General features: G+C 42.7%; 1 protein-coding gene across 27 annotated transcripts in view; it reads left to right on the top strand.

Moving 5' to 3' along the window:
• Window positions 1-24,633, top strand: part of LOC134624906 (receptor-type tyrosine-protein phosphatase delta-like) — a 406,192-nt gene that overhangs the window by 255,414 nt on the left and 126,145 nt on the right. Inside the window, exon 1 of one of the 27 annotated variants that reach the window (XM_063470051.1) lies at window positions 10,258-10,649. The exons of the other annotated variants lie outside the window; for them this stretch is intronic. The gene's annotated coding sequence lies outside the window, so the exon portion shown is untranslated. Of the gene's footprint in view, window positions 1-10,257; window positions 10,650-24,633 lie in introns of those variants that run through there. 27 annotated transcript variants of the gene reach the window in all.

Genomic DNA, 24,633 nt, shown 5'->3' on the forward strand with positions numbered 1-24,633 from the left:
AGCAGGCCCAGATGTAAGTCAAGGGGCTGCTTTGGATTAGCCAGCGAGAAAAACTCATTTCCTTTGCCATTTTACGAGCATTTAATTTGAAACAATTAAGATATTACGGTGCTGCGAATTCACTACACAGAGTGACAGCTGGGAGCAATCCCATAAACCCCTGAACCAGTGAATGAGCCACCTTGTGACTCTTTTCTTTTTTCTTCTTCTTTTTGCTCCACTCTCCTCCTCCTCCTTTTCCTCCATCTCCTCTGCTGCTTCATCGAAGTCTTTGGCTCAAGGCTCTGTTCACTGTTCAGGTGAATGTACTACCTTTCCTTCAGCTGACATCTCGCCGCTGCCGCCAATTAATTTAGCCGCTCGTAAATGCACCAGTTGGCTGATGAAAGAATAGCCTAATTTCCAGAGTCTAAAGGGAGGAAGAGAGTACCGAGGATGTTTACCTTCTGGACGGCTTTTTATTCATCTCGGCTTTTATTGCATTATTGAAGTTTTAGCACAGGCTGCCTCACTCATCTTTGGAGAAGTACATGAGAACGGTGCTAACTACAGGGGGCAGCAAATGGTAAGCTGAGATTCAGATAGCTGTCAGTGTGGTCGTCATCATGAAACTGTTTTCTTTCTGTCTTTTTTTTTTTTTTTGCATACTGCTGGACATTTTTTGAATTGGGGCACTTGTTTGACGTCATGCAGCTGTTTATTTCCTGGACTTTGATAACACACATATTGATCACCCTCCATGTCCTATCTGTCCTACACTTAAATAACTCTGCCACTCCCCGGGTTCGGATTCGCGCGAGCTTTGTCAGCTTTCACCCATCAATTCACCTCCTCCTCCTCCTGCCTCCCACATTGGCATAGAAGGGCATCGGAGGTGTGAAATTGATGAAGGTGTGCTTGTGAAAATGTCAGTGGGGGATCACTGGCCAAAGAGAGAGTGAGGGAGAGTATATTTTTTGAAGGGGGGGTAGAGGGAGTGACAGATAGGAGTGGCAGACACTCCTTTTCATGAACACTGGACTGTAAAATGGAGGACCTAGTGCAAACAATGGCCATGATCAATCGGCTATGGTGAGAGGCTCCTCGTAAATGCCCACATGTGCTAAAAGAGAGAAAAAGAGAGGGGAGAAAAGGCAGGATAGAGAGAGAGAGAGACGGAAAGAAATGAGGTATGTGTCGCTATTAGTTTGGCAAGGAAAAGTCAGAGAGGTAGAGAGCAGAAGAAGTAGATATAGAGAGCAAGACAGAGAAGGGTGGAGATAAATGAGCAAGTGGTATAAGATGATGACAGGAGAAGGTAAAAAGGCTTTTAGAGTAAGGAGGAATTTAAATAAATGAAAAGACAAGAATGGGAGTGGATAGAGGGGAAACAGACAGAAAAAGGGGGAGTGTGTGATTCGTCCTCAGACTCACCAATTTGAATTCAGGCAGGAAGGGAGAATCACAAAGAAACAGGAAAAGAGCTGAAATGTAAAACAAAGGGATCATAGCTATGTTACATTATCACATCGTGGCAATGATTCATCCTGTTTTAACTCAGTCTTTTTACTCAGTCCTGTAGATGGTTTGCTGTATCAGTGGCAATCCCATGGACAGCTTTTTTTCATATTAATGTTTTATTGTTGCATCGATAAATAATTTAAATGAGACAAAATTCAGCCAAAATTTTCCAGAGCTTAATATTTACTGTTTCCATTGTCATACAACAGAAAGAAAAAAAGAAAAGAAAAACAATAATGACGTGAGTTCAGGGATTAGCAGAACTGTTGAGTCACTAATCAACCAAGCGTTGTATTCCTAGCTCATTAAATATGTCTTTAACATAAAATGGAAATAAAAGATGGCCGCAGTAACTGTGATGTCACCCACAGGTGTTTGGACTCCAGTTTTTGAAGCATTGGCAGCATTGGCTGCTACCATTTTGGGGTTTTTAGGGGCCATACATGGTTTTTGTTTGGGTGAGAGGTTGCAGTCCTGACTTGTCAGTGGCTCAAAGTAGAGTTGGTGTCTAGCAGACAGTTATGCTGTACAGAGGTCTGTGTCGGCACGTTCATCAGTCAAAGCGGCCGGTCCCCTGACAAAATCCAAACAGTTAAAAATTAAAAAATAAATTTTAAAAAGTCATCCACTGAATTAATTCGAATCATGTTTATTTATATCTCACCAAATCACAACAGCAGTCACCTCTAGGCACTTTATATTGCAAGGACCCTAAAAATAATACAGAGGAAACCCCAATGATCAGATAACCCTCTATTAGCAAGCACTTAGCGACAGTGGGAAGGAAAACTTCCCTTGTAACAGGAAGAAACATCCAGCAGAATCAGACTCATGGAGGGGAAGTTATGAAGTTAAAATGACCGTCTGTGTGGAGTGGCTCACGCTTTTTGGGCCACCCTCAAGTGGCCACTCCAGGAATTGCACATTTTTGCACTTCTGCTATGACTTTATTTTTTTTAACCCTGCCTGTTGGCACTTACTAAGTTCTTACCTGTATTTTCTTATAGTGGATGTGCACATAAAGCATACAGACCATATGTTCATTCTTTTGAGAAGGTCTGTATTTGCATGGAAACAGCACATAACATAACTCAAAGGCACAACAACTTAGGTATTGGTATTCACCGTGACAGCTGTTTGCTACTTAAGGAGGAGAGTAGTGGGTTCTCACAGCTTACCTGCATATGCATACCCTCCTTCTGCATAAGAAGGGCCCTCCACAGCTGCAAATGTGACTTCATGCTGACTGAATATTAGTCAAGTGCTGCTGGGGTTAGATTAGTTTTGGGGGAAAGCCCCTGTCATCCACTTTCACTTGTCCACCTCCACTTCCTTTAATCTTCCTCCTACCATATCAGGTGTATGAAAGCAGTGTTGATGCAGACTTGTAAGGGGAACACTGTGCCCCACTCACTTCACTCACACATAAATTTAACATTTAATCCAAATGCACATTTTAGCCGGTTTAGTGGACAGTGTCCTGAGCTAGGTTCCACAGAGTGACTCTATCAAGCAGGAGTTGACTCAATCTGTCCAACTCTCTCTCCCTTGCTACCTTTATCTCTCTCTTTGTCTCTGTGCAGGCCGCTGCACACCGCGGCTGCTCACGCCATCCCAGTTGATCTCTTAATGGACCTAATTGCTTTTCAGCTCATTGCACCCCATGCCAGCACTAAACTAAATCAAACCGAGGCCCCATCCACAAGCCTCATTGCAAATCTGATTCCGCTTGACATCATAATAAGGTGATATTGACTACTCATGACTCAGCAGTTTCAAAAAAGATGACTAAGCTTTTGGTTTTCTCATCATGACATGCCCCGTGAAAGGAAAAACTGTTCAGGTCACATAAGAGTTCAAGTTACCCTCCTTAGGAGTGCAGCCCATTGCGTTCCCGTTGTCGATATGCTTGCGACCCTCTGTGCGAAGGGCAATATTTGACGCATTGTTGCACACCGAACTATGGATTATGCAACTAATACACAATGAACAAGCAGTCTGTGCCCGTGTGTGTTCTTTTGCATGGCATATTGATGTAACGTGCTGTACAGCTGATAGCAAATGAAAACAGATCAAACATGAAACGCAGACCTTTAGTAAGCTCGTTTAATATTGTCTTTCGGATGTTATTGCATGAGATTTATGCATTTGAACCTTAAAAAGTGTCAGTGTCACAGTGTCTGTGAACTTTGTCAACATTTAGATCAAAATTGGATTCGCTGCAGTGTCAGTCAAATCGGATCAAATAGAGAGATAGAGAGTTATAAGGATTGTAGCTCATTTATTCAGGATAACTTAACATTGCAGAAAACTATTAACCTAAAAATTATTGATTCGGTTAAAGGTTGCAAAGTTCACTCTGATTTTTACAAATTTTCTTTGTACCATCATGACTTTTCAAGAAAATAACTAATAATAATACACAATTTTCACCCTTCGTCATCAGACAGCCATCTTAGGTCAAGGTAATTCTCGAAGGCAGCAATTTGAAAAAGATAAACAGGGTTAATTTAATGGTCTGGCTTCAAGAGACATTAAAGTGTGATTTGTCCTCAGGGACATGTGATATGACTGTGTAGTCTCCAAGTTATGTAGGTCAGTAAGTGAATTGTGCAGGCATTATCAGTGATTGTTTAAGGCTCTGTATACAGCTGTCTGGCGTCTGACCAGTAAATTAGTCACTTCTTCCATATCGTTTGGGTAATTATGGCAATCAATCTCACGTTTAAACATCGCAATCGTTTCAGCGACATCATAAAAATCTTGTTTTGTCTGTGATGAACTCTTTGACTATTAAGTCTTCCAATTTTTGACTAAATGTTAATTGCTCATGAAGGCATGACTGTATGCTTAGCCATTCATCACATCTGACAGATTCCAAGAAGGAGAGAAGTATTAGATGTCTCGGCCAAGGACTAGAGTTGGGTGTTGGTTTACATTTTTCGTGCCTTGGAGATATGTGCAGTATCACCTTGGCATTTGTTGCACTTAGCCCCCTCCACCCAGCACCCTCCCTCCTCTCTTTCTCGACTGCTTGGGCAGCGGCCATAAATAAGTCAATCTCCATCCGTCTCAACACATTGGATTAGATTTATCCGCTTAAGATAGATTGTTATCCCAAAGAGCGTGAGTCTCGCTTGATGGGGAAATTAATTTTACGATGACTGGTTTACTTGATCGGGACTGTGGGGGGAGGTAGGGGCTATAAATGTATCAACTCCTGGGCGAGAGGAGCTGAAAACAACAATCCTTGTTTTTGATTCAGATAAGTTGCCTCTCTTCTCTGCAGCATTATACATGGTGCTGTCTTTGGTCACAGAAACCAGAGTAATGATTTGACAGACAGTCATTTGTAAAGTGCCAGCAACTTGTCAAGGGTGAGAAGGCCTGAACCTCGGGCTATGAGAAGATTGACAGTGAAAGATATTGGGGTTTTTTGGTTGTTGTTGATTTTTTAAATCTAGCATTAAATGTGGTTGCTGAATTATAAATAGTCTGTATAATCAGAGTTACTCTGCAAATTATCCGCAATCAAAACGCTAACTGAAGTGTTACTGATATAACAGTTATTGGATTGAGTTGCACTGGAATTGACCCAAACCTGTTGAGCAATGATAGTGTGTGTTTAACAGTAGCCTTTTTTCAAATTCATCTGATGAACATTACTCAGAACCTCTTTAAGCAAAATAAAGGTTCTTTGTTTCTCCCCCCACAACTTATAGAACCACTCATCAAGCTGGTTCAAAGCTGAAACACAACATATAAATGTGACTTTAAGGTGTGATTCCAAAGAAATAAACAATGCACCCAGTAAAAAAAATCATCTAATGAATGAATCTGCTTTGTACAGTAGCTTAAACTGTCCACAAGGACACTGCTGACCACCCTGCAGAGGGAAAAGGTTTAATCTAAGCAGAAATGATCCACCAACTTAAGCACCATGGCACAAAGGAGCTGTCAAAGGCTAAGATGGTGCACTGCTAAAAGGGACTTGCGCTACTTTTAAGAAAGAATAACTCTACAGTTACGATACTAGTGAAGCATACAGGGGCTAAATGCTAACATGTGACATAACTAACAGATGTAAGTATCTGTTTAAAATCTGAAGCTGTTTCAACTTTAAAGCAGTATAAGACTGAAAAGTCATAGGTTATGTCCAAAGTTGTTACGAGTCGTCCTATAAACCAACTGGTGCCAATAGATATGCTAGTTTTGAGATATTTGACAGGATATGTGAACAGTTTTGACCTGTCGGTAAAACTAGAAGAAAAGTGACATTTGCCTAATGTTTGTGTAAAATATCATGCCGGTACCTGCAATAGCTGCCAACATATTCAACCAGAATTCAGATAGCTTGCGTAGCACATTATTTAAATGTCCACAGCGCTTACTTTGCTTATAATTGAATATGGCATTCAAATTATTCAACAGTCAACTGCTGATTTTTGTCTACTGAAAAAGAAAAAAGCAGTTCCACAGAATTTCAAAGTATTGAGAATATTTAATGTTAATTAGTTTTCTAAAGTCAGAATCATCCCCAAAGATTTACTGTGTGGGTACGTACACAGGGAAGCACATACATCAAAGGGTTTATTTACATTATTCATCTAAAGCGAATGCATATTGATACAGGATAACCTTTAGCATCGTTACTAGCATTTGCATTGTATTTACATAGTAAATGTCAATCAGTGCTACACTTTGCATGACCCCACGCACATATAAATGTAAATATGTCCACTGCAGGATTTCAAACACTACTGACGCATGTAACACCAATGCATTATCACTGTCCTACAACAAAGAAATTTTCCCTTGCTAGAGTCTTTAAAATGGTCCTTTTCCTGTCAGTGCTGGTAGGTAAACCTGCAGCAGGTGGTAATGTATTTTCCCAGCTCTCTCTTGGATCCTTCTTATTGAAGGACAGTTGGTTTATAGACTACCGTGTCTTGTTGGGCAACAAAGTTCAGCCACGATAGGCGAGCAAGGCAGCCTCTTGATAAATCCTACCCTTGCCCCCATTTATCAACAAGTGCTGCTGTATTACTGCTATAGATGGTGCCAAGAATATAAAAGAACAAGGTTAGAAGCAGAGCAGAACTGTAAATCTAATATCTAGTGCCACGCAATTATATTTGAAGATCAACAATATTGTTGAGAGATTTGAAAAAAAAAATCTCTTGCAGTCATGCATCAAGGGTGAATGTCAAAAAAAATGTTTTATTAAAGCAAATTGAGTTTTATGAATGAAATGGAATCTTTAAATGTTTGGAATCTGGCACCTCATCGTTACAGCCAAATCGGCTTTCCAACCTTCATTCTCTACTCCTTTTACATAAGAATAATATTCCAAACAATCCAAGAAAATGTTGTCGTGATATCCACACATTTGTGATCTACAGTGCATTGTGCCTTGAGACACAACAGTCTCACTCCCACAATGCTTTCTCATAGCCAGCAGTTGAGGCCAATAGTTCACCTTACAGTAATTTCATCGAGTTGCTCCATGGTTCATTGTCAGAAAACCAACACTTTCTTTTGGAATCTACATGCATAGACTGAATCTAATTCTGCCCTTACAAAATGGAGCTGGGTATAATTTGCAGGTGTAAATCACCCTCACGGTTACTCAATCAGATGCATGACGTGGCTGAGTGCAGGTAAGAAAACAGATCTGCTGACTGCAGTAGTCTGTCTCTCTGTCTCTCAGTGTACTATTGTTGGATGCTAGATCTACGTGTCTGCAGGGCCAGGTTGTTCATCAGAGGTTTTGGCTTGCTGCCATAGAGGCAACTTTTCCGAAAACACTATTGGTCTTAGTCATCTGTCTCCCCAGGCCATTGCTGTTATTTTCTGTAGCCCTACATCAGAGGTCCATTCACTTCACTGTGTTATAAGGAGCAATATTATCCCCTTGTTGTGTGACATTATGCCTAGGCAGTGACATAGACATGCATGAACCACATCTAGGAATTCTTAGACTTGGAGGTTCCTGATCAACAGGCTGACATTGGTTTAGTTACTGCATATGTAAAGGCAGTTTTCCTACATGAAGAAGCAATGCCTTGCATGCATGCACTTTAGGTTCAGTTTGACAAAAGAATCAATATAAGATCCCTACAGGGATCTGTGTCTCTCAGAAGGGTTTAGAGGCACCTTACTGTACACAATGATATTTATTATGAACCAAACCAAAGTCAGGAAATGTAGGTAATGCTACATCTCTGTTTGTCCACTGTGGGGAAAAGCAAACATCTATAATCAAGTAACAGACACAAGTACAGTACAACTCGTATTTAAGATTGATTCTTTTATGGTATTGTGTTTATTCTTGGCTTGGCAGCTGCATTTACTAGCTATAAAAGCTATAACTACTACTCAGGTACTGCACTTTGTAACAGATTCATCTTGTCCTGCTTACATAATACAGCATCTATACAAGTATTAGCACAGGAACTGATCATTTTGCAGACTACCTCTTTACTGGTAACCCATAGCTGAAATTAAAGGTACAGTGTATAAAATCTCACCACTAGATGTCAGTAGATTGCAACTGAATTCTGTTTTTTTTTTACCCCTGCAAATGAAGTACATCTAAGTTGTAGGGGTAATATATTTTAGTCAGCCAAGAGATATCAAAAACATTAAATCTAGACTATACCTCATAACAGCCATGACCAGCCAGTGTTTTTGAGCAATTTTTTACACACTATGTTGTAGCATATTTGAATAATCTTAACATTTAGTAATAAATCAGTAATAAAAAGCAGATATGTGCCAATTATATATTTTGCAGTATTTTATATTTTTACCCCTTGAATCACCCCAAAGACTCTTTGTTCATCTGTAGTGAGTGTAAGCTGTCAGTCCACTGTTACCTCAGCTGTCAATCTGTCCAAGTCTATTTACTCTGGAGGTGGCTGTAAAACTTTGTGAAAGGAGTTTTCTACGAGTTGATGAGTCAGTGAAGCTCACTTCAGATGCTGATGTGAGTTGTTGAGGATGTTCTGAACTTTTCTGTCGATAAGTGCTGCTCTTAGCCTCCGTTAGCGGTTGTTAGCCAGTGTTAGCTGCTGTTAGTCTATGTTAGCTGCTGTTTGCTAGAATTAGTGAAACTTTCTTTGAGGTTGGATCTAGCAGTGATAGAGTCAAACATGTAGTGAATAAACTCATATGATGTAAGATTGTAAGTTTTTTTTGTCAGAGGTAAAGTGTGATTTTTAGGAGACTCAAGCTAACACTATGCCATCATATGACATATGATGCTTATAATAGGCTGTTGTTGTTTAGCCAGCAGCTGTCCAGAGATGGGAAGACTGCAGGTCAATTACTGACAATAAGTAACTGTGAAAATGTCATGAATAAATAAGCATGTTTGTGCACATTTTTGTGTGTTAGAGCACTAACTTCAGTTCAGTGGAGTGGTTGGCATTTTATCCAGATGCTTGTTAGATTGTCTCTTTCCATTGCATTGTTTCTTTCCATCAGTTCCTCCTTTGTTGTATTGTTTTGGTTTTATTATCAGACTAGCTTTCAACGAGTGTCAGGTTTGGACTGCAGACAGGCCCCTTTCAGTTACCAGACCTTTACCACACTGTTGTGGTTTAACATTGGCTTGCTTAAAGTAAGCAAGACCTTCCCTGAAAACAAACATGTCTGGATGGTAGCATACATTCCACCATGAAACTACATCCACAATGGAAGTCATTTACAGCAATGCTGTAACCAGAGATCATAGAAAGTGAGTGACATTCTGTGACTTTATGCGACTACAGACTACATAAGCAATGGTGACAGGAAGTAGGTAGGACCCGAGATAAACATTTCTCTACTTCTACCATGTCCCGTGCTCACAAGCCTATTTAAGCTAAGTTCAGTTTTAATAGGCTTGGACCCACAAAAAGAAACATACTTACTTTTTTTTTTTTTTTTTTTTTTTTTTTGGGGGGGGGGGGGGGGGGGGGGGGGGAGTCTGATATGAGGGCATTATAGAGTCTTAACTTTGATTTGTAGATGAAGCAATGAACTATCCTGACTGATGATGGTTAGAGGGAGATGTTCCTGACCAACTGAACTGATTTCTACTTGTTTGTAATGTACTGCCTCCTTGACAACCAGAGCCATTCAATTTCCCCTTTTGACCTCACACCTCATGACAGTCATTTCTGTGGATTCTCTTTAAATATGTGCACCATAGACACATCTTTTTATTTGTATTAAACAGTCTGTTGCTGATACACATCGTGTTGGAATCTGATTCAAAATGACTTAAAAAGGGGGGGAAATCTTTACAACACATTTACAACTCTAAAATAACTGACATACAGAGACACATGGGAGCTAAAGAGGTTGTCTTGATTTAGCATCTGAAAATAATTACCAGGTCAAACCTAAACACTCACACCCACTCTGGCTTCTCCATTTCACACCAATCTTCCTCTAAAATAGCCATGTCCAAATGGACATTCCTGCAGTGGACTTGGGAAGGAAAGTTGATCCAGGAGAGCTGGCAGAGTGGGACCTCGCTGAGTGACGTCACCCCTCCCGCTTCCCCCCACCCACCCTTTCACACACGCAAAAACACACAAACGCACACACCAAGTTCGTGCTCAGGTCTCGGTGAAGACAGAGAGAGAGAGGGAGAGAGAGAGACTCAGACAGACGTACCGAGGCGGATGAGTGAGGGGAGAGAGAGAGAGAGAGGGAGAGAGAGAGAGAGAGAGAGAGCAGTGTGTCCCAGGCACACCGCACTCTCCAAACACAACCACAGTCTCGCCACGTTCAATTCAATGAAGATCTAACGAGCACAACAGAGACAGACCCAAACCAGAGAATATATTATACACGCCCCACGTGCGTGTTTTTTTCACCCCCATCTCTCCCCCCAATCACCGGTGACGGACAACTCGAGGAAAGACGCGAAATAAGAACGAACAGACGGGGGAGGAAAGAAGAAGGAAAGAAAGAAAGAAAGAAAGAAGAAGAAGGACCTGAGGACGGATTTCTTTCCTCCACGGTATTTTCCCCGGGACTCGCCTGCCATTTAGTGGATGTAAAACAGAAAGAAGAAAAAGAAACTCGACTTCCCTTTACGCAGAAAAAAATAAAGGACAGACTGAGTTTGAGAGTGACTGCAAAATGGTGATAAGGTAAGAGATGTTTGACGAGCCTGGGAGTTTGGAGGTTGTGACGGTGGGAAGTGAAGTGGCTGCCGCAGTGATTTGAGGTGCGCGCACAGGCTCGCGAAGTTGGTTCAAACATTAGCGGGGGCCGTTACACGTATGTGGACGGGCTTTTCTGTCCTCGCGCTGCCGTGTTCAGGGGCTAATGCTCTGCGTTCGTGTGTCCAACTTGTAGTTTTTTGTGAACTCGCGCGACGCAATGTGGCTTTCAGGGCCACATTACAGTAAGAAATTCGCGCGGAATGACACGAAATAGCTTCCTTTGACTGGCTGATTTAAAAAACAAAAACCTTAAAATGCACCTGCACGTGAGCAAATTTGTCTGTGGTATATTTTGGTCATGACGTGGGGTTTGTGTTGAGATGTTCAGTAGATTATCCGCACGCATTTAATGTATTTATAATATTTACGTTCGTTTTTTACATTATTATTTTTTTATTTACTTTAAAATAAACTGGTAACTGTTTTTTCTGCGCTGTGTTATCCTAAAAATGGTTCACACGTTATTTTAAGCCCTCTTTATAAGCCGAGTGGCTGTCGTGAGTATACGGTTCGTATTAGTGCATCCTGCCTTTGTAGGCAGCGAGTGGAGTGCGAGGAATTTTCAAAGTGCGTTCTGAAAACTCTCCAGAGGTGCCTTATCTTACCTGTCTTATTTTAGAACATTTTTTCTAGTGTTTATTGAGGAGTGGGCGTTAAAGTTAACTGCTTTTAAAAAATTAGAATAATAAAAGCAGCATTTGTCAGTCAGGTGAAAGCGAGCCTTTATTTCCAGCAGGAGTACATGCCACCTGTGCTCAGTGTGCCAGTTGGGCCACTAGGGGACTCATTCTCTCCAGCCACTGAGGAGAATGCAGCAGAGAGGGGCTACAAGCCATGATTAGAGATCCCTCCTCTTTTGCTTGAAAAAAAGAAAGAAAAACTTTATATAAGGTATAGCAGCCAGTGTTAGAAATGTAACAAATGTCCCCAAGGATGAAATGATAGTTTATCAGCTTGATGGAAATTAATATGTGTATAACTACATAATCAGCAATTCATGTTAGGTGGGATTACAGTGTAAAAAAATGGATGAAAGAGTGACAAGATGTGTTGTGGTGTTGCTGTCTGGGTAAATGAAAAGGCAGGGATCGAAGGCAGAGTCGGCTAGTGAGGTGATTTGAAAGGCCAGTATGGTGTGTCTGTTTGCGTGTGTTTGTGTGTGTGTGTGTGTGTGTATTTAAACATTGAAATTAGAGTGAATGTGGGTGTTTGCTCAGGCATTTTCATCGCACAGTGAGCACTCTGGGAAGAGCACGCCCAGCATCTCTGCACTGTACCTTCACGTTCGACTGTTCCAGGCTCAGACAATTAGCCCGATTTTGACACAGCACAATTAATGCTGTCACCACACATTTGAGTTTCACTTTCAGCAGCACTCGAAAGAGGGAGGCAAAATGGATACGCGCCGAGGCGGCGTTCCGTTTTAAGTGCTGCTTCCCAAAGTCGCTGAAGGGAGCAAAGAGTCTCAGTCATCGAAAAGTGGCACCGACGCGGCCATCTGCACTCCAACCCCTCATCCTTCACCTTCTGCTGTTCTAAAGCCTCCCAGACAATATGCAGCTGGTGAGCAAAGACTGAACCTGTGAAAACACGAATGTGTTTGTGTGAACGTGCACGCGCAAAGGATGCAAACAGTTTGTGGCATTCAAGGCACTGAATTGAAAAATGATCAGGGGTTGGAAAGTGCCTACAAGGGGCTTGGGCCATCTTTAGCGTGCCTGCCGATCTACTCCTTTTTTCTTCAGTTTCTGTGCCTGAAGCACACTCTGAAATCACATCCTACATTTTTGACAGTGTCTGGAAGGGACAGCGGGTGTTTTGAAAACTTCATGTTTTAAGGGAACTCGAGATCTTTCAGACGCTTCTCTTATTTCTGCTTCCTTTCCAGTGTGCATTTGCTTAGCTGTGGGATTTGATTGCCGCGCCACCGGTTGGTTAAATGTTAAGCTCGCCAATAAAAGCTAATTGACAGCAGGGCCTTCGGTGTAACAGAGATGTCTGGAAGGACTGCGGGAGCTTTAAATATCTCCTTATCCACCATCCGTAACTGGCACACAGCCGAGGCCGGTTAAAAACAAGTGTGCCTGCTCCGCACACTCCCATTGTCTCAGCACGGATAAGTAGCTCTGACTCACTGCTTTATTTTGTTTTTTCAAGAGTTTAAAAAAAGAAAAGAAAGAAATGTCAGGAAAAACTTTTTTTGTGCTTCTACATGTGCCCGTGTGTGTGAAAGAGAGAGAGCTCTACTTCAGGAATTCCAAGGCCAGGGCCCCTATTACAAGTGTGGAATGAGAAATCAACACTTACATTACAAAAATGGATACGTAAACACAGAGGCCGCAATTATCAGGCGCCATGGTGTTGGAACTGGGTGAGATGGAGTGCCAATATGTCTGTTAGCAATCACCCCCCCTCGCTGCCTGCCCCCTGTAATCCAGTGGGTGTATTCTAGCTTGTTTTGTGCCAACAATGGCCCTTAACAGCTACCCACTGACTGGCAGGCAGGCTAGCTGGCAGGGTGGGTGGCTGGTGGATGCGAGAGAGAAGTTTGACGGGCTCTGGAGGGAAAAGGCTCCGAGGTTCACGTCCACGAAGCTCACGCCGTACATCGCACGTGCATTGTGTATATGGCACACTTAAAAGTTTCTTCCTGCTAATCTGGTGTGTGCGGCTGTGCTTCGGGGCCCTCCTTCGACTACAGAACCCCCACCTCACAGAGGCCAGCCTGATGCATTGTGACAAATGAGAAAGCAGTTTGATTTCGCACAACACTGAGCTGCACCGCGGCATAATGAAGTGATCATGACTTTACCCTTGGTTCACTTTGGCCGTGGTCCCGCGGTGTTTTTCCTCTCTATTCAATCGCTTCACTCACTTATTTACTTGGCAAGCATTTCCTCCCGTAACCTCTAGTACTGCATAACTAGCGTCAAGGGTGGGTTGCTTGATAAAAACCACCGCTACGGGGCATTGGTTTTACACATAGGGGAACGCTAGCAGTTTTTATTGATATTCAAGTTGCCACTGGGTTGGAATAATAAGAAGCCTATTTTCACGCCCAAGCAAAATCACCTCTACTGTCCATCACCCTGTCAGGGCAGAAAGCTGAGGCGTAAATATTTTTGGCAGCGGAGGGGATGGAGGGAGAAGCTGAGCTTGTTCTTTCCCCGTTTGCGCTCATTCTCCAATTCTGCGACCGATTTAAATGTCTTGCCCTGTTTTGTTTCCGCGTTCTCCCTGCTTCAAATTAGCCTCATTGAAACGAGGTGTAATTTTAGAAAGAAAAGTTCTTCTGCCTTCCTTCCCCATTCTTTCATGGCGATTTCATCTCCCTTTGTAAAATGCACTTGTAAGCGTTAAAAGCGGAACGCTCAGTGTCATTTCTAACAGCTTGGAGTGCTTCGCCTTGAGGCTCTGCCTCCAGCCTTTACATACAGGGGAACTATCGATGTGACAGAAACATGGAGGAGTGCTTTTCTGTTGCAGCTGTCCTTTGCTTGGAGATTGTGTTTCAGGAGATATGATGGATGCCAAACGCCTGTAGCCAGTTGTGAGGAAGTACAGGGGGTGGAAGTATGCGGGTATGGATTTGGATCGGGGTCAGCAGCACTGGCAGAGTATTATAATTTTGCCCTTGACCTCCATTTTGGATCAGCCCCCCCCCCCCCCCCCCCATCTAGCAACTAAGAGTCTGTCACTATCCACACTTTGGGAAAGCTGCGGCTACTTAGAAGAAAGCTGAAGAGTGCTAGTGAAACATGATAATTCTGGCTTCAAATGCTACATGAAAGAAGGCGATGGAGTATGAAACGGTAGCCTGGTGATATTTTTTTAAAGGGATTCATTTTGATTGTACTGCAACCCAAAACATCATTTCTTTTTATGCCCTTCCTATTGTCTCATTTCCTCTTATCTTAATTTTTGGGGAAGGCTGAGAGCAGAATCCAGCGAGGTTCATTTGAATAACCGGCAGAATGAGGAAATAAAAGCTGGAGGAAGAAATGGAAGTGGCGGGCGGCCTGTGTGCATTCATGTCACACAGCTTTATCAAATTATTCCACAATAGCAGCCACACAAGTGATGGAATTTCAATTAAAGTATGACAGTTTCAGAATTTGTTTCTGCTCGCGCGCCAGAGAGAGCCACGTTACGTTTCGTGGATTGGGGGGGTGGGGTGGGGGCTGCTGGTCTTGTACAGAAGACATATTTCCCAGTCTGTATTCTCTGTCTACTCACCTCCCTGCTCGCTCACCCCGTCGTTCTCCATCAAAAGGGAACGACTTAGCGGAGACACTTTTGTTCAGAGGCACTCTGTGGTTAGAGCCAGCAGCCAGGCAAAAATGGGGTGTTGTGATAAAGGTCTTTGAGACGAAAAGTCAAAAATGGAAGGCTTTGGCTGATAGGCTCTTTCCAAGAACAATTACGCTACCTGCTGTGCCAAATATAAGGGTGCAAGAGATAAGTGCAAGGGAGGGGGTGCTCAGCTCAGACTGGTGGCTAGCTCGTAAACTGGTAAAGAGCTACGTATATATGACCCTCAGGGGCTGTAAACTGTTTCAGGGCTGAGATTGTAACACACGCAAGCACTTCTGTGCTCACCCAGACGCCCAGTGTGTCTATATACGCACACACACACATGCGCGTATGAATGTAGATGGTAGAGCGAAACCTAAGAATAGACTCAACATGCAGGATTTATTGCAGCAGCAGTGCTACAGAAAAAATATTTGCATACATTAAACCACAAATAAAAATGACTTTTATCTTAAATGAAGTTTTGGAACAAAGGGTGTAAAGATTTGAATTTGTTGCCCATTTGCATTTCCCGGACTCCGACCGGAATTGGCAAGGAGCAGAGGATTCCATTAAAAAGTTCAGTGACATTGCCACATAGCAATTTCACGAATGAGGAATGCATTTAATAGGAGATGGATTTTTCATAATTTGGAAATGTTTCCCCGATTTGTGCCATAATTCTTGAAGTGACGCGTGTTTTAGTGGAATCCAGTGCACCCGCGCAGAGGTCTCGAAAGACGTATAGAAATCTCACGCGTAAGGTGGGAAATAGAGTAGAAAAAAAGTCCTGCACATGTGGACATACTGGCATCAACACTGTGGGAATATGTCTCCTTTATTATTAATCATTTACGTCTCTCGTTTTAAATCGGAATTCAAATTCCTGCATCGCTGCAAGGTTACGAGTGAGTGTTTAAATTCTGTGTAACCCCGGCATTCTCTCTCTCTACTCACTGTGCAATTATAGCTAGCTGCTTTGAAGAAGCCAGGCGGAACTAAAATGACTTTTCATGTCCGGTATAATGACTGCCATTTGGAAGCGGACATGGAGAGAGAGGGCGAGAGAGACAGAGCTACAGAGGAGAAAGAGAGAGAGCAAAAAAGACGGAGGGAGGTGCAGAAGGAGGGAGAAAAAAAGGGGGGGGGCAATCAGTGGATGAAAATGGCTTAGGTCACCTCTGGTTCTGCCCAGACAGCCCAAACCAACCACCTTTGATTCCTCACAGTTGAATCGGACACATTTTCTCCTTCTTCTTCTTTTTTTCCCTCCCTGTCCGTGCTTCTCACTGAAACTTCCACTCTCCTCTTTCTCCGTCTTCATCTTTCTTGCCATTGGTCACCATTCATTTGCCTTCAGCGGAAGCTTAGCAGCTTTAAGGCGGATTACAAGATGAATTGCAAAGAGCGAGACGCCGTATATTCTCTTTAGGGTGGGCCACTGCAGCCAAAGGCCAGAGCTGTGGGCCGTCACCTGGGCTAGCAGCTGGCTATCTTTTACACCCCCCTCACTAATGAGGCCAGACAGTTGGGGCTGAAGTTATAGCTCAGGCTGGATGCTGTGTTGGTAATCTATTATTTAGACTCTCACGGGGAGCCTGGTCTCAAGAATTTCATGCATGCATTTTGCAAAGCAAATGGTAGCCCAGGGGGAATACAGAGCTCTGTGTGGGAAAGAAATGAGTGCGTATTAGACATTAATGTGAGTGAGTATTAGGCATTAATGTGAGCTGCAGTGTTTCCTTGTCCTGCCTATTTCAAACCTGCCAAGACCCAAAGGAAATTTTGTTTTTTCTTCTTCTGATCCCTGCCATTATACTAGAATAGTAATGTTGGTTAAACAGATGCGCTTTGACGGTGCTAGCAATGCTGACAACTTAATTCGGCGCATGAGTCTTTTTTGTCTCCCCCCCCCCCCCCCCCCACCCTTCCATCCTTTATTTCGTACCTCATTGTGATATTTTAGGGATGACAGATCAAGGTTGTAGCTGGGTCTTCAAACAGCCGACACAAAAGAATGGGTATATCTTTCCCTTCCCTTTTCATGTATATTTTAGGAACTATTTCAGAGGGGTTTCGGAGAGTTGCATCACACTGTTATAGATAACACTGTGCAGACAGGCCTTGTTTATATTTAGTCAGGCTAGAAAACTATGCCACACATGACCCCGCCAATGTATTTATAGTGAAAATTCCCTTGGCTACCAGGGATGTATAAAGTAATACTTAAATTTGTTTATTCATTTATTTCTATTCGCATGTTTCTCAAGTGTACCATTCATCTACACTGAGCATCTAAACATTAGGACCCGACATGGCACTAGTATAAAAAACAGCGAATGAGGAGTCAGTATCTTCCAGCCTTCCACATTCATGTGAACACTTTGGGCAATTAACTGTATTTGGTGTTGTACATATACAAATCTACTGGGAGATGAGATGGCAACAGTTAAACATAGAAAGACAGTTTTAGACAGAGCTGTTTAGCAGACTTAGGTTACTCTTAAATGGAGTCCATGTGGAATGGCTTAAGATGTTTGAAATGGTTTAAGAGTGCTAGATAGCATAAATAAGCTAGGCATACCGAGCCCGGTGAAGTCACCAAGATATCCTTGGGTCCATACATAACATGTTCTTGATGAGACATACTGTAGCTTTCTGTTCTGAAAAGCGAAGCTTATGTGGAAGTGCTTTAAAACTGCATTTGTATTTCAAGCCAGCAATGGGTGACTGCTCTGGTTGTAAAAAGGTTTCTGCTTCCATAGAAGTCTGAGGGGAAAATGACCCTTTGCCCTATGATCTCGACACGTTTCGACAAGTTCACGGTCTCAGTCGCTGTCATACTGAGCCCAACAATATGTTCATTTTGTAAATGATGGTAACTATTAAAGTCAAAAACAGAAAACAATGCTTTACAGTATATGTTGCGATTGATTGATGCACAGTGTGTCCTCAGTTTCTCGGGTGGATCCATCCCTCGTTTGTCACGTCCAGTTTCAAAACACCAAGATCAAGGCTTCAAGGACTTCACCAGCCAGTGGTTGATATCATGCTAGTGCTGTGTGTCTTCTAAACGTTGTTTATTCATCAGACTTAGTGTAAGAAAAGACCAGGCCAAGCTGCCACACTTAAAGCTGCGGTGTGCAACATCTCACCACTAGATGTCAGTAGATTGCAGATTGCATGCAGTTTTCTTGCCACTAGCTATGGTGGCTGCTGCAGGACAAACATGTTTAAAAAGTTTGAATTTTTTTTTTTTTTTTTTTCAAACTCCATGTGTCCAGGTGTTAGGTTGAATTACCTTTCGATCGGAAAGCAGGTAACTTCAGTGTCGCTTTTAAAATCCTTCGCCCTCTGCATCTCCTTCCATCTGGAAAAGGCTACTGTACCTGTAATTATCCTTGTTTTACCCAACGCCCGTCGTGTGTCTCTTTCCTTTGCATTTTCACTTCTGTGTGACCTATTCTCAGATGAAATCATACCTATGAAAACATTGGTATGATCCTTCATTTTTTAAATCTAAAGGTGCAGGCACGGATTAAAATTTGCCTCCGAGGCATGAGAACGCGCACGAGTTCTCTTCTCCTTCACCTTTAGCCTACTACGTGTGTGGGACATAAAACACGACTAGGCAGAACAGCGATGTCCCTCTCGGCGACTGCATTCAAGATGGCAGGGGAACATGGCGGCTTACACAAACCGGTGCCTGCTCCTATGTACTTTTAATGGATTCATTCTAAGTTCATGAGAATTCTTCAGTTTTTTCGAATATGTAATTACACACAAATATGTATGTAATGTATATTTATCATTTTTTCTGTTACATAACCTACAGCATTTTTACTTACTGTAGCTTTAATGCACCACACAGCACACGGTACCAGCCACATTATCCACATTTTTCAGTTTTATTCATTGCCTTAACGTTATATTTTCAGGGACACACCTCACACTGCGTACAAATCTCACAGGTGCAAACCTTTATACCATCATCAGTGCACTGAATTCATGGAAACTACATAGTACAGTCAGCTAAAGATCCTGTGACCTCTAATATAACTTATTTTCCACTGAATTTCTCATGCTGTTCAGGGGAAGTCTGTGTCAGGTGTCGGGCACTGTAACTGTAGCTGCCACACTTAATCCTCTACCTACCGCTACCTTGTCCTTGCATGCATTCTCCTGTCGGGCTACCCTAAAGAAACATTCCAAGAGAGGTTCAGCATCACTGTAACTAGACACCATCTATCGCCTCTCATTCTTCCTTAAGGCTGAGAAAAGGAGAGTTAAAGAGCTGGCATGCTCTTTATAGAGTCAGATGGGTGCTGACCCACAAAATCACAAAATAAAGCCGTCAGAACTCGGAATTAAGGGAACGTTTTTAAATAGGAGTTGGATGCTCATGTATATATCTTTTTCCTCTTTTCTCTTAAAGTTTAAAATAACATGGCACTCATATATCACCCAAAGCACCAAATAAGCCTGAGATCAAGTTGCCAAGATTGCAGACGCTATAACAGCATACTCTGGGATTTAAGATCAGCTCTGATAGGTGAATAGAGGTAGAGAGTAAAAGCTCTAGACAAAATAATCACCCAAATATAACACAATGTTCTTTTGGGGAACCTTGGGTCTCGGCATTCATATAAATGTTGCTTTTACACGTACCACCCACCTAAATGTTGGTGCAGCCCAAACACCCCCATGACAAAGGCTCTACGTGATGGCTGCCAGCTGCAGCCTCCCTCAGCAGGACAAGTGTCCCGCCACCGCAAAAACTGGCCAGGAATGCAAGTGTGCGTGTGTGTGTGCATTTGTGTGAAAGCTACTCCAGATAAAAGAATCTAAACCTTACCGCCATGATTGTCGCTGAAACCTAGATTCAGACTTACTAACTATAAGTATTACCCAGTTTAGATGCTCACCTCAGGTCTGCACAAAGGGAGAAAGGGTGTCAGTTAAATGTGCAGCCGGATGCCGATTTAGCTTTTGATGCTGGCCATCGCCTCCTTTTGTCACAGCTGATTGTCATTCCTGTGACAGCCCAATAAGTGTGTGTGTTTGTGTGTTCTTCAGTACTGGTTTGTTTGTGTCACAGTCTATAGAAGGGTTCATTTAGTAGCCATAAAGACACATATACAATGCAGCTGCTTCTTCCCCTCCCCTGCTGCTCTCTCTCCCCATCTTCCCACCCTCCGCCGCTATTTGGAAATCTATTGTGATAAGCTAAGCGCAAAGCTGTGAGGACAGTGTCCTGCGCTAGCTGCTGGCCATATTGTTGCCTTGTTCCTCCGTTTGGATCCCCAGCCTGCATAACACTGCATCGAGGAATTAACCTCCGCTTCCGTGTCTTTCATATTCTATAACTTTTTCTTTTCTTCTTCTTTTTTTTTGCGATGGCCACTCGCAAAAGGGGAGGGGAGAAGTACTGTAAATGTTGCCAAATTACTGACAGCTCCTCTGGAGCCCCGGCTGCATAAATGCGCTGCGAATGTGATAAACAGCTCAGTCTCTCTTGCTTGTGGCTGCCTGTAAGCGCAACCTTTACAGAAATAAAAGGGCACGACATTTTTTTTTTTAAAGGCAACTTCGCTGACGTGAGAGCGAGAAGTTAAATAAAAGAGAGTGTAGCGCAGTGAATGAGACATTACTAAATTGTCACACTTTGTGACCTTTCCTATTTGTTCTGACAAGCCGGGGTTTCTCTCTGTCAAAATGGCCTATGAGCGTTTGTAAGCGATTCTTCCCTTCCTGACCCCCCCCAACACACACACCCTATTTTTTCATATCTGCCATCTGCAGTGACTGCGTGACGCCACAGCTTCTGTGTCATCAGTGACAATGCTCACACGCACACTGGGACTAAACAAGAGAGCAGGGAGGAATAAAGTGGGGAGACAGAATAGGCGGCGAAAAGAGAGCTCACTTCATCCTTTAATTGTATCTCCGAATGTCCCGGTGGACTTCATTACCAAGGCATGCGAAGAAATCTCACTTGTTTGCTCTTGGAAACATGTAAAAAGTGTTTGTAGTTCTTTTTATGTCTCTGTAGCAGCGTGAAGTGTTTCAGCCAGGCGAGTCGAAATTTCTCTGAGGCCGATTTCAAGCAGTCAGTGAAACGACGGATTTACGTTTAAAAGAAAAAAACACGTTGATGATTACGCGTTAACCTAATGGATGCCAGGAATTAAAGCACATTTTCACATAACATCAAATGATCATTTTACTTATTGGTGCCTGTTATGCGGAGTTTCAGGTGTCTTCTACAGTTTCCTTTGCGTAATTCATTATTGAGATTATGCTGAGCCTTAGTGCAGTGCTTTAGTTTATCTACTGTTTAAAATGAGCTGTTTTAGCTCCCCTCCTGATTGGCTTCCCCTCGCAAACAGAAAGTTTGGACAGGAGGTGGGCGGGGCTTCACATCAAGGATACCTTCCCTCTCTCTCTTACAAAAGAAGTTGTATTTTGCTCATAGAAATGTGATAACCTATTCTAGAGTTTACTTTTTTTCCTGAATAGGGACCTTGAATAAACTGCCAGCTTTATGCGGAAAATCACATCTTTCTTTAGCGATTTTAAAGAGAAATTTCAGTGACACATTCAGCGTCTGTAGACCTTTACCAGAGGACTGGAGGTAATTTTTGACTTCATTAAATCCAGGGCTAAAAATCTACAGCATCACTGCATAAAAACACAGCAGGAGAGGTGATTATCTTTGGAAATTAGCTCACTCATTTAGAGCTGTGTGGATGCAGATGCCTCTGTTCAATGGAAGCCTATTATTCCAAACGACTCTCATTAAGCCGTAGTGAAATAAGGCAAGCTGTGGAAGCAGTGAAATAAAATCTTTAGACTGGCTGTGTAGAACTCGGCGGCGAGCTACGCTGTCTTCATTAAGGGCTCTGACGTCAGGAGTGAAATGCCGAAAACGATCAGTGTAAAAGGAAAAATTGTATGCAGCTGATTTCTGCCTCTTGTGCTCTATAGGTGGGTTATTTGGCGTTTGTGCTGTAAGCCGAGGGAACCGACAATACAGTCTGAGCTTAATGAGTGACTTTAATAAAAAAATTTAAAAAAACCTAACACCGAGGAGCATGAGTCATAGCTGATCTGTAATTTCTGTATCTGAATGGAGTGCTTAGAAGCCCTTTTAAATACCAGTCTGAGCGAGCCCCTTTCCTGGTTAGTCAAGATGTGCTGTGCTTTCTTTTACATGATACAAAACAAAGCAGATCACATGCTATTGAATGGTATGGAAATCAGCATCCACCCTATTGCCACTCATGGTCTCTCTTCAGCAAACACAACAGAACCTGTTTAAGGCCCTTCCCGGTGGCTCTGTAATGCCTTGGTTAGGTGCTGCTTGTGCCGAGCTAACAGCATAGACCCCCTTTCTTCTTCACGGCACAATTTATGTGCATTAAGAGCCAACTGAGGTCAGCTTATCAATAAGTTAGTCATGACTCAATCCATCACTACATGTGACTGCACAGATTGATTAATGGCGCTTTGTTTGGGATGCAATTAACATAAAAAACACATAAATTTCACAAATGTTGCAGATTGCAAGTGATGGCTCATTTAGCTAAAAAAAGGGGGGGTGGGGGGTTAAACGAAGCCCCACTTTAGGGGAATGAGTGATGTCAGTTTCCAAAAACTTGCATGAGCTTTGCATGTGCACTGAATGCAGTATTTGCATGAACTAAATCAAAAGCAAACTTTTCTTTAGTCCTGAAACCGACAAAAAGTGTATCTGTTGAAAGGCGATCAAGCTGGTTTGATCTGCTGATAAAACACCAACAAATTCTGTGGTTAATCTGTTTATTCTGGGGCACAAAGACCAGCTGCTATAAAGCAAAGTATTATAGGATTATCGAGCATCTGGAATTATTTATTTTTCTCCCCTGGATCTGTGTAAGTTAGAGGACCTAGCAAAGAAAGGGAGATTCGATGGACATGTGTCAAATAAAGAAAAATACAGGTGGGTCTCAGAATTTCCCTGGCCTCAACAACAACGCAGGTGGATGACATTTGCATGTCCCACGAGCTTACCTCCTCCTCCTCCTTGTGTATATTTATTAAAATAGCCGCCGGTGGAAATCAGATGACTGTCAAATCATCCTGATGCTTACCAGCGTTCTGTAACATGTGCCCTCATACACATATACACACACTACAGGTTGAACACACAGTGCTGTTTATAACCGCTTCTATGATAACCTCCGTCAAAAGATTCATGTACTGTTTGGCCGGGGCCCTAAACATCAGTAGCCTGTATAAAGTGATGGAACGCAGACATTAAAATTCGATCTCCTGCATCAGTACATCCAGCGCTGCTCGGAATGGCAACTATAAATTGCTGGCCATTATTTTCGATTAACCACGCTGACACTATGGCCCATCACATTTCTTCCTATTTTTACCCCCCCACCCCCCCAATCACAGCTGCACCATATTTCCAGCACTGTTTCATTTTAGATTGTCCCGGAGCACGATAACACAGAGCGGCAAACCTCGGGACACGAGCTAGCAGACGATCTTATTAATAGCGGAGCTGCGATAACGGCAGTTGTCAACATCCTCAGTCGGTATCTCGATCTTCAGGCGCATCCTTTCCGAAGGCCTGAAGAGCAGAGGCGTCACAGTGGGTGCAAAAGGGGGCAACAAACTTGGCAGTTTTATCATTGATGTTCTGGGAAAGTTTAATTCCCTGCATCTCAAATACAGCAAACAGGATTTCCCGAGCGGGGTGGGGGATTAGGAGGCAGGTAGAAAAGAAAAAAAAAGGGGTGGGTGGGTAGCGAATACAGTTTGAGCTTTCATGTAAAAAAGATGTCGCTAAACAGACACCGGTGCAGGCGTGAAGGGTAATTAACATAAAGAAAATGAAAAAAATAAGTACAGTTAACCGCCGTGTGCCAGATTTCACAACCTTGAAAGCTTCATTTCATATTAAACATTAAATGCAGACAGGATGGAAACGGGCCTGCTGGTCGGCTGCCAGCTAACATCAGGCGTGACAGATGCGCAACGCAAGAGGAGCAGATATATGACGCCGTTACCAAGTGCTCGTTTTGTGAAATAATGGCCACTGTCTCAAAGAAATCACTGTGGTGTCCGCGTTTTAGAACGTTTTACGTCTGTTCGCCTAATTGTCTGGCAGGTTTGGGGGTTACTCAAGGGGCAGCTGATTTTAAAATCATTATCAATGCCTTATTTACAAAATAGGAAACTGACCAGGTGAAAACGGCCTCACCGCTGAGCTCTTGTTTTGACAGAAACAAATTGTTGCGTCTCACAGAAGGTCCTCCCGTTAGTTCTTAATGAATTTATTGGTAATCGATATCCTTTACTCGTTCACTCACTGAGGCCGTGACCCTTCCAGACGGCGGCTTCCAGCATGCCTTTGGGATCGGTGGCTGTTTTTTCATACTTAGGCAGATGGGGATTGCCCCAGTTTCACCTAGGTGAGATGAAGGCAAAAAAATGTAGCTTTTTTTCCTCTTTTTTTTTTTTTGCTTTAATAGCCAGGAGGCTCAAAGTCTCACTCCAATAAAATAAGACTGCTGCCTTTCTTATTCGCTTCTCTCACAACTTTCATTTCCTTCACAACGTT

Source organism: Pelmatolapia mariae, linkage group LG3_W (genome assembly GCF_036321145.2).
Source record: "Pelmatolapia mariae isolate MD_Pm_ZW linkage group LG3_W, Pm_UMD_F_2, whole genome shotgun sequence".
Lineage (NCBI taxonomy): Eukaryota > Metazoa > Chordata > Actinopteri > Cichliformes > Cichlidae > Pelmatolapia > Pelmatolapia mariae.